At 36.4% G+C, this 9448-nt stretch overlaps 1 protein-coding gene across 6 annotated transcripts in view; it reads right to left on the reverse strand.

The window, feature by feature from the left end:
• Nucleotides 1-9448, reverse strand: part of RHOBTB1 (Rho-related BTB domain containing 1) — a 117504-nt gene that overhangs the window by 102521 nt on the left and 5535 nt on the right. For 4 of the 6 annotated variants that reach the window (XM_014538734.1, XM_014538733.1, XM_014538735.1 and 1 more), the window contains 2 exons: nucleotides 4607-4761; nucleotides 2443-2543 (listed from right to left, as the gene is read on the reverse strand). The gene's annotated coding sequence lies outside the window, so the exon portion shown is untranslated. The remainder of the gene's footprint in view (nucleotides 1-2442; nucleotides 2544-4606; nucleotides 4762-9448) is intronic. The other 2 variants (XM_014538736.1, XM_014538738.1) reach the window with 1 other exon arrangement.

The raw sequence follows: 9448 nt of genomic DNA on the forward strand, positions 1-9448 counted from the left end.
AATCTGTCCCTCTGTTTCTACTCTCCTAGCTTCAGTAGCTTTTTCAAGCTTCCAAGCTGGGGTAGCACTGAAAGATTTCCATAGCTTGCATCTCATAAAGGCATATATAGGTTTTTAAAATTACTCATGTACTTTAATTCCCAACTTCTCAAATATTTGAAAATTACGAGAAAAGGTACCTTTTATAACATCCCTAACTGTTAATTATTATACTCTGTTCCTCAGTGTTAGACATGTTTTGCTCCTTATTTTAGAGATCTCCCAACTTGGTTGGTCAGATCAATCAGTTAATATGCACATACCTTGAAAAAGGTACTCTTTAGGAAAAGGTTGCTTGAAATTCTAAAGGCACTATTGGAAATCAAAGACTGCCATGTAAAATCAAAGCAAAAATAATTGTTGAATAAATTAAGCTAACTGAAAATTAGAAATTGGTGGTATGTTCAGCATAGTAATCCCCATTACAAATAGAAAAATTTAAACAACAAAAAAAATACATTTAATGGGTTGACTCTTCTAAAATATTGATTGGATTTAATAAGCATTTTATGCATATGGCAATTCTGAAAGTTCTTTTAAAAATGAAAGACCAGTGCCTTTATGAGAAGTATTATTACATGAAAATATTTGAATCTGGATTATGAAAATTAGGACTTGAGAATTTAACATGTGTACATAAAATGCAAATGGATTTAATTAACTGAATACCCATAAGACAGAACTTCTTCAAATAAGCAATTACTTTGGGGACTAATAGTGTAAATAGGATCGTGATTCATTAGCACAAATACCCATCTGAGAGAAGGATCAGCAAATTTTATCCTTTAAGTTATTTATGCACACATGGTAATATCTCATTAATTTAGGGCTTCAGTTAATTTAAAAATCTTTTGATAGTTTGTTCATGAGCTTGGGTGACGTTTACCTTTGCTTTGCAAACACATTTATTTATAGGTAGATAATATATGGTGTTTTAAACATTTATTTTCAATCTCATATACACATTTTAGATGCAGAGTAAACTATTTTCAATGAACCTCAGGCACTTTACAAGCTCCTACATACATCTAATCTATATGCTAATAACAAAATATTCATATGATTTATTATAACAGGTCTCCTTAAGGATTTTCTACTTTGTAGTGTTTTGTTGAAGTTACTGTATGTAGTTTAAAGTAATAAAAGCCACATTTGTTTAAAAGTTATCTATAATTCAGCCTTTCCACAAATTCAGATATGCCCACCTTCCTAATTCGTTAGAATAAATGAAATTTTACAGTATTCACAGTTATACATATATAGAGAAGTTTTCTCTTAAATTTGCATTAGAACATACAAAGGAAAATAATGAAGAGTGAAAATAAATGTTTTGTGGGTAGACAAAGGAGATGAACTATCTCAAACCATTGTAAGTCCTTTAGGTACAATACTCCGGTGAAAGAAGTCAATATAGGGCCCCTTCTTCAAAAGTTGATTTTGTTTACTTGGAATGTCTCAGTTTTAATCACTCCAAAAATGATGATAAGATTTCCTATTAAAAGCAGTCAGTTCCTAGGCTCAAAGGGGTGGATGCTCCAAATTAGGGCATCTGGGAGAAGAGAAGTGCCACCACATAGCCATCTGGCATTTCTAAATTATCCTTGTACATGGCCATGACTTTTAAGAGTCCACATGTCCATTTTCTGCACAAGTTGCTACTGTGAAAATTAATGAAGGGAATCCTCATTTAAAACGGAGTCAGGAGGCCAGAAGAGGGAGCCTTCACTTACTACCACTCCATGTCAATTATAGACCCCAACAAGAATTACTGTCATGATACCTCAACAGGAAGAGACGCCTGAAAATCCATAGTACTTTACAAATCCTGCAGGAGGAAGGAAGATTTCCTTCCTTTTCCACAGTTCACACAATGAGAGACTGTCAGCACCCTGAACTCTCACTTACCTTGAGTGGTCTTTCAAAACAGCCCCTTCAAATTCCTCCTTTTTCTCTAAAAAGTAATGTTCCTCTCCTTTGCTAGTTGGACTTGCCTAGTTTTTGCTGTAGCATGCTTGTCCCCAATTGCAATTCGCTGCTATTCTCAAATAAATTCATTTTGCTGGTAAAATACTTGGTTGTTTAATTTTTAGGACATTATTCACTAAAGAATTTTAGAAGTGTGTATAAAGTGGGTAGGTAAATTATGTTATTTTAATGATAAAAACAGATATGTAGGTCAAAATGACTCAAATTCTAAACCAGGTGAAACATTAAAATTTATAAAAAAACAATTGAACTGGAAAATGAAATAGTCCCTTTTTAAATGAAACATTTTAAAGACAAATTTGGATTATTCATAAGTCACCTTCACACAAGTAGCATTTCCATTTCTTTAGTAAACATTGTGAGAAAATTAGATGGAGAAGAAAGTAAATTCTGTTACCAAAACCAGTAGTTACTTACCATAGAAAGAGGGAAAAGAAACGTCAATTCCATTTTCATAACTTAATCAAGAATACTTGCTGAAAGAGGTTTCTTCCACGGCTTTTTGATTGTTACAAAACCTGGGAAGGGGATACAAGTGTGGAATGTTTCATTATCAAGAAGAAAACTGTTCAAACAATACTAGTTCCTTATGTCAGTGATTATTTTCTGAATGAGAGCTATATGCTATTTACAAATCAATCAGCTGCCCACAAGTGTTTGAGCAAGAAGAGCAACTACTGCCATTAGAGAGAAAGTCCTGGGGTCCAGTCCCACTCAGTATTTGTCTGAGTGAACTTTAAGCCTGTAACGTCACTGAGGGTCAGTTTCCTCAGCAGGTGGGAGTAATATTATCATCTATTCAAGGGACTGTCCTGATGATGAGATGAGATGAGATGTGTGGAAAGACATTTACTTTGCAGTAAAAGTATTTATTTATGCCATGACTCTTTAGCTTGAGAATTTGAGGTGGCTTCCAAAAAGAAAAATAAATGAAATGTGAATGAAAATAAGCAAATAGGGTTGAGAGTAAAAAAGGAGGAAGTATACATGCGACATAATGTTGGTCAGTAGTTGAGCCGATTGAAGTTATAATTTGGATTTGAATATCTTGGTAATTTCGATAGAAGGGAAACGATTTCTTCTATAACTCAAGTTATTAGAAAGGGGAAAATATATCACTCAACCCAAAGAAACCAAGTATTTTATCTTTCTGACATGAAATTCATAGAAAAGAAATTTTCACGTCAAACATGATACAGAGAAATTGAGATAAAATGGACTGTTCTACTTAACAAGAGCAGGACTACCTACTATGAAAACTGAAGGCCAAAGCAGTACTTTTGCTTGGACATAGTTATTATTGCTATAAAACTTGTATTTCTCCTAAAGACAAACCTGAAGCTTGAATTAGGGAAATCCAAGATATAAACCCACTAACTCTCAATTAGCAAATCATCCAACTCTCTTTCCTTGTTGTGCCTTCCTAACCAACACAGGAGGGGCTTCTTAAGCCATGTTCTCAGTAGAGGAGGAGTTTCTGAATGAAGTCACTGATTGCTGCTCACTAATAAATAGGGGCTACAACTGTGCCTACCACCTCCCCTCTCCATCACTGCAGCTCCCCACAACACACATCCGACTGATTATGGCTACTATGCCCACACAAAGCTCTATTTCTGATATGACAATGGTCACTGTCCACCAAGGCAGTGGCTTCCCATCTCATGTACTCCCTGCTTCCAGTCTTCATCATTTCCCCAGCTTTCCTGATGATTTCAGTTTTTTTTCCCTAAACTTCATGCTTCTTCACTTAAATTAAAAATTCTAACAACTCTCCAATCATTGTAGGATCAAGTCTAAAACTTTTTAGCAGAACTTTCTAAGATCTGAGATCAATATATTTATCATTGTAATAGCAGAAATTCACCATCCACCATATACCAACCTTTCTAGAAATATGAAACCATTTTGTCTCATTGTTTCTACTCTTTCCAAAAGCTGTTTCCTGCCTCCATGACTTTGGTTAATAGTTTTCTGCTGTCTGAAATGTCCATCTTTTAACACTCTGTTCAAATACCACCTCTTTCAGGGCTCTTTTGGAATTCCTGAGTAAGAATTCATTGTACCCTCCTCTATATACCCAAGGATGCTTAGTTGTACCCTTACTATAAAAATCTCATTTCTAGAACTCTTGCTTTATTTTGTATAGCATTATACAGTAATGCCAAGAGCTCTCAAAAGTTTATAATCTAGTAGGGAAACCCTGCTTTATTTAAATTTCTGACTTCCATAGAGTAATATTCAATGATTGAATATTGTGCATGCTCTATAAATAACAGAGGATTAGGTGATTTTAAGGACACCATTCTAGAAATTTTTTCCTAAATAAGTGAAATAGCAAGACTGTTCACATTTGAAACACAAAAGGAATGAAAGGAGAGATTAGGGATGGAAAATGACTTCCTGGTGCCTAGCCTAGTGTCTGGCACATATAAGATAGTTCAATATTTGTTGAATGAATAAGTACTTACTCATTTCCTCATCTCTCTCCCAGCTGTGCGCCCCCCCCCCTTCCCAATCTCTTCCTCTCTATAACCTAACTAAGGCAAATAATTACCGAGGCTTGTCTTCATTTTCTTACCTCTTGTTTGCAATTCACACCACATCAATCCGACCTCTGTCTTACCACATTGCTGAGATGTTGACTTCCACTCTTCTATGTCTGGGTGGACTCACTTTATAACCTTTCTTTAGACAGTCTTATTCATCTATGGATCATATCGATCATAGACAGACCTATGAATGTGAAGATGAGTCATAAGTTTCTATCCAAACCACAGAGTTCTCTGACAAGCTCCACACCCATAATCAAATGACTGCTGGCTCTGACCTGTGATGTAGTCAAGACTTCTTAACCTCAACATATCTGACATTGAATTTAGCATTTATATTTGTAAACTTGTTCCCTGACACTTTCTCAGAAGATGGCTCATCAGCTTTATCTCCTATATATCTCTTGAATCTATTGACTTTTTGGAAATCACCAACATCTCAACCTTCATCCCCTAGGAAAAGCTACCAGTGTATCTCAGCTGAAACAGTTCAATTGGTCTACATAACTTTTACCCCTTGTCAACCAATACTCCTCATTATAGCCAGAAAAAAAAATTTTTTTTGAAATACAAAATTGACAAAAATCAACAACATACCCTATCCTAGGATCGAGGTATATTCTTTGATATGGCTAAAAAGCCTTTTGTGGTGATGGCCCCTGATCACATCTTTAGATTGGAGATGTTCACCCCTGCTCTTGGTACTGTGGGCACCCGGCTTTCCTTGTCTCTCACATTATCCCTGGACTCTTCTGCTTTCTATACATGTGGCTTTCCAATACATCATGACTTCTGCCTATACTCCTTATCTAGTTAGTGGCTCCTGTACATTATTTAGATCTCATTTTCTAGACCCTTGTATTTCTCCTTTGTAAGATTTAGAAGAATTTCATTTTCATACTTATTTGTGTCATTCTTTTACTGTCTGTCTTCCCCATCAGCATTTAGGCTAAATGAGAGCAGTGAATGCCTGATGCAATTCATTGCATCCTAGCAAAGTCTGGCACATAGTGAATACTCATAAAGATGACTTTACTGAAAGCATAACTCTATGAAATGAACATGAAAATAAACAGATTTAAATTCAGTGAGAAAAATGTAAACTTAGCCTACAGTTTAAAAATTCTAAAGATAAGCACAGTATTGCGATCAGTGCAAGACCACTAAGAGTTTTTGATGAATTTAAGAAATTAAAATAGGAGGGAGTCCTTTCTCACCGAGATTAGTAGTACATGAGTGGGAAGGATAGAGATTTTTTAAATGGAAATTTCATCTGGGCTGAAGCAACTGGTTTTAGCATATACGATATATGCTTAGATATGAAAGTAGTATTTTTTCAATCCTATTCTTTCCAATTTTTGCCACTGCATATACTGAACAAGAGTCATTGCAAGGAGAAGAAGAGAGATTAAGACTAGATACATGCTGAGGAGGCAGTGGAGAGAAGAGATTTAAAAAGTGCTTAAGTGTCTGGATTGTGGATATCTGCTGGTTGTGTTTTTTTGCTTGTTTAAATTTTCTTTTGTATCCTTGATTCTAAAATCCATGCCATTACATGAAATATAATTGTCTCTGTTTCTACATGGTGACAGAATTCTAGCAACTATATCAAGATCACAACAAATAGATAAAATGAAAATGTTGCATAAGTTGTTTTCCCTCAGTTAACTTACAAATACAGACCCCCCCCCAATAATGAAACACAAAGTTTGTATATTAGAATGTATCAGTTATAAATGTACTCTTGCAATTATGAGACTAAAAACATTCTGCATGGAACTATGAAATGCCATCTGATTTTGATTTAACGAAGGCGGGAAAACACACTTCATTTAAGAATGACAAATAAAGCTGCCAATGTGATCCGTTTATAGCTCCTCAGAGAATGCCTTAAATCCACATAATGTTCTCAGAAGCTAGTTATTATATTTGCTCTCTCAAAGAGAGAAGGCAAAAAAGTCCCCGATGGACTTCTATCTAAGGAAACTAAGGTTAGTTAGAATAACTTGCATTAGTCAATGTCCTAGGTGCATACCCCTTAAAGGGAAGAATGAAAGTATCAGGCCTTTCATTTAAATAGTGTATAACAATAGAAAAACTGGGATGTTGCAGGGATTGGTGGGGGTGTAAAAAAAATAGAGAAAAACCTTTGTCTTCCTTGTCCATTCCCCTCTTTACTCCCATGAAATCTAGGAGGTTGTTACTGACTTGATGAGGCTTTCTTTTGGCATGCCTAATGCTAACCAAAAATTATAGCAAGCCATAAAAATCACAATTATAAATATCTAAAGTGCTATTTATTTTAAAACATTTTAATATGGGTTATTTTAGGCTTGGGTACAAGGGCACTTGTTAAAAACAAACATTGGAACTATAATCCCTATTCCTTATCACTATACTCAGGTTTCTTTCTTTTAAGGAACAGTTTGCTATTTTAAATACATGTACATATATTCACATATAAGTATATATAAAATATCACCCTTTGTAAGGCATAACTAATTATTTTATTTCTCCTTCACATTGGCTGCTAATAAACTGAGAAATTTGTTACTATCTTTTAGCAATAGTGTTGAATTTTGTGGCATGAATTTTGAGCATGAATCTCTTTCCTGGTCCCAACTTATGTTTTCAGCCTTCTTTTTGACACACATTTTTCCTTACTTTATGAAAAATATCTTATATTGCTATACAGTATATTTTTAGTAGCCTTTTTCTATAAGCCTAAATCATTTCCAGCATATACTAGTAAATAAAATATACAGAATTATAGGTAGCCTTTTTTTCCTTTGGATGGTTGCAAAATTTCCCAAGATACCATATAATTTAGCTCAGTATTTCAGTGTTGTTGTTGTTGTGTACTATTTATCTACTTACTAGAGGCCCAATGCAAGAAATTCGTGCCCTCAGGGCATTCCTCAGCCCGGCCTGCACCCTCTCACTGTCCGGGAGCCCTTGGAAGATGTCCTACTGCCAACTTAGGCCCTCTCTCCTAAGCTGGTAGTTGGGGAGTGGGCCTAAGCCGGCAGTCGGACATCTTTAGCACTGCTACAGAGGCGAGAGAGGCTCCCGCCACAGCTGCTGTGCTTGCCAGCCGTGAGCCTGGCTTCTGGCTGAGTGGCGCTCCCCCTGAGGGAGTGCACTAACCACCAGGGGGCAGCTCCTGCATTGAGAGTCTGTCCCCTGGTGGTCAGTGCATGTCATAGAGACCAGTCGTTCTGCATATTAGCCTTTTATTATTTAGGATACGTTCATGTTTAGGGCTAAGTTTTCTAGCCTGAGTTCCATGGACTCTCAAGTTAGATGCAAATTTCTTTGCATGTAAATATGTATTAAGGAGGAGTCTCATGATTTTAATCCAATTCTGAAAGGTGAATTTGACCCAAAAGATTAAAAATTACTGAGTTATAGTGGAATAATCCTGGAAGACCAGATCTTGATTTTTTGACATTCAACAAATAATTGGCAAAATATTTATTAAGTACCTACAAAGCTCCTGGCACTATATAAATACTCAGAAAACACTAGTAAACATAGAGAATTGACCTCTGACCTCGGGGAATTTCTAGTCCAGTGGCGATGAGGGAAGATAGAAGATAAAGATAAAATAACTGGATGGCTATGTATAGTAACAGAAGAGAGTAATGTAATAGAAAATGAATGAGATTGGGTGTTCAGGAAGACCTTTCTGAGGTGTCATCTTATCTAGGCCAATCAGGTTTGGAGGGAAGAGCATTCCAAAGAGAAGGATTAGCTAATGCAAAGACCCTAATGGAGATCCAAGCTTGGCATAATCTCTAGCTCTTCTAGAAAATATGAATGGTAGATCTCCAAATCCACTTTTCAAATTCATTTTCAGTACTTCAGTCTAGCTATATCAGACTAATGGTATTTTGCATGAAGGTTAGATACCTTTTTCTAGTTTTCATTTTCTGTTTTTTAAAAGTTATATTTCCTAATGTGAGGGAAAGGTATCCACAGAAAAAGAGTCTGGCGTATTTTATTGTCCATTAAATTCACTTAATAAATATGTGCGTCTATCATCTTTAAAACACTATGGGGGATGCCTTCAAGGTGCTCAGCACAGACCAAATAAATATAACTGCCATATATGTAACCATATATGTAAGCCCAGACAGAGTAAGTAGCCTGAAGATCCAGCCTCTGCTGTTTACCACTGCAAATGACTCTAGTGTCCCCAAGAGTTCTGGCAGTCTGGAATCCATGGAATAATATGAGAGTTCTCTATCATGATTGTACATATGGCTTTGCTACAAGGAAACAGATGCCCATTATACCTAATAAACCAATTTTCATCATTTCTGCTACTTGTTAGATTTAAACACATTGAACTCCTCCCCAAATATCTTTTGTTAAAAAAAAATCCTCTTAAGAAAAAGGAATCCTCATACACTGCTGGTGGGAATGTAAACTGGTACAGCCACTTTGGAAAATAGTATGGGGGGTCCTCAGAAAATTAAGAATAGAGTTACGTATGGCACAGCAAGTCCTCTTCTGGGTATCTACCTGAAAAATTTGAAAGCATCCTATCTAATAATAGACAAAGATTGAAATTGACTGTACCTTCGCTATGCCTCCCATTGGCTAATCAGCGAGATATGCAAATTAACCGCCAACAAGCACGAAGTGGCAGAGCGAAGACTGAAGGCGGCTCTGGCTGCCAGAGCCGAGAGAGGCTTGGAGGCGCCTCTGGCCGGAGCGAAGGCCTGGGTCCACGGTGCCGGAGGAAAACTGGTGCCGGCAGCCAGGGGAAGGGAAGGCCTGTTGCATGAATCTTTTCGTGCAACAGGCCTCTAGTATATATGTGTGTATATATATATTATACACACACACACACACACACACACACA

Source organism: Myotis brandtii, unplaced genomic scaffold (assembly GCF_000412655.1).
Source record: "Myotis brandtii unplaced genomic scaffold, ASM41265v1 scaffold196, whole genome shotgun sequence".
Taxonomy (NCBI): Eukaryota; Metazoa; Chordata; class Mammalia; order Chiroptera; family Vespertilionidae; genus Myotis; species Myotis brandtii.